Genomic DNA, 1,561 nt, shown 5'->3' with positions numbered 1-1,561 from the left:
TATATATATATATATATGGTCTAAACATTATAAATCAAACAATATACCCATATGTGTACTTATTTTGATTTGCCAAAAAAATTTGCATTAAATATCAAAACATGACACAAATGAAGTATGTTACTTCAAAATATATTATTTGCTACAACAAAACAAGATTATAGACGGTTTAGAGTTAAGATATGAAGCAATACACCGATTTGTACACTCATTTTACTTTATCAAGGCAGGTTTAATAAATAGTGATAAGTGGAATAAATGAAGTTTATCAGACCAAAATAGATTGTTTATATTAACAAATAATGATTACATGTGATTAAACAATGCAATATGAAGTAATACACCCATTTGTACACTCATTCTATTTTTCCAAGAGAAGGTAAATAAAACAAAGTAGATTAAATTAAGTTTATCACACCAAAATCTATTATTTAAAACATTAAAAAAATGATTAAATATGATTCAAAGATGAGATATGAAGTAATATACCATTTGTACACCTATTCTATTTTACTAAAAGAAGTTGAATAAAATATAATAAATAGAATAAATGAAACTAATTAGATTAAAATATTTTATTCATAACAACAAAAAATGATTACATATAGTGCAAAAATGAGATATAAAACAATACAACCATCTGTACACCCATTCTACTTTGCCAAAAGAAGTTGAACAAAACAATAATAAGTTGAATAAAAAAATCTTATCACAATAATTGTAATTATCTATAATAACAAAATATGATTGCATATGGTTCAATAATGAGTTATGAAGCAATACACTCATTTGTACACCCATCCTACTTTACTAAGAAAAGTTGAATAAAGCAACAATAAGTGAAATAAATGAAACTTAACAAATTAAACTATATTGTTTATAACAAGAAAACATGATTCCATTATCGGCGCTATTTTTACTTGGAGGAGTTGCCCGTAAGAAGTTGACGGTCACCGGAATCGAAATTTCGTCGCCCGCTTCGGAAGGACATTTTAATTTACATATATATTTAGTTTTAGAAAAATATGAAATCAAACTGACCTCATATTTTTCATAGTTTAAATGAAAGAGGGTTGTACCTCAAACCATATATATATCCCGAAGGATAAACACAAGACTTGAGAATAAGACTCGATCAAATAAACTAAGGAATATATAGCATCTGTTTGGTCTGCGAAACCTTTGTATTTACCGAAAAGTTCTCCTATTTAATATAAAGAATTAAATAGGATTTATATTAAGCTGGCTTCAGACATGCTTCCTATAAGGGCAAGCCCCTATAGTTAATTACATCTTAAATGACCAAAGTCACTTAAGAAGGCTCTCAATAAAAATCAGGAAATATTATCTTCAAGTAGTTTCAAATGATAGGACTTTTTAATGAAAATCGGACGTAGAGGTGTGAAATTAGAGGTGTGAAATGGGATTGATTCAAATTTGAAACATTTTATTGTAGAATCCAAAGGAGGAAGAACTATAGGATATCATGGATCCAGAGGAGAACCTCGATTACTTCCCAAGCTATCCTATGATTTGGCTTCAATTTTGAGGCGAAATTTTT

The sequence above is a fragment of the Phalaenopsis equestris genome, unplaced genomic scaffold (genome assembly GCF_001263595.1).
Source record: "Phalaenopsis equestris unplaced genomic scaffold, ASM126359v1 Scaffold000387, whole genome shotgun sequence".
Taxonomy (NCBI): Eukaryota; Viridiplantae; Streptophyta; class Magnoliopsida; order Asparagales; family Orchidaceae; genus Phalaenopsis; species Phalaenopsis equestris.
The sequence above is the reverse complement of the archived record's forward strand: the minus strand, read 5'-3'. Positions refer to the sequence as shown.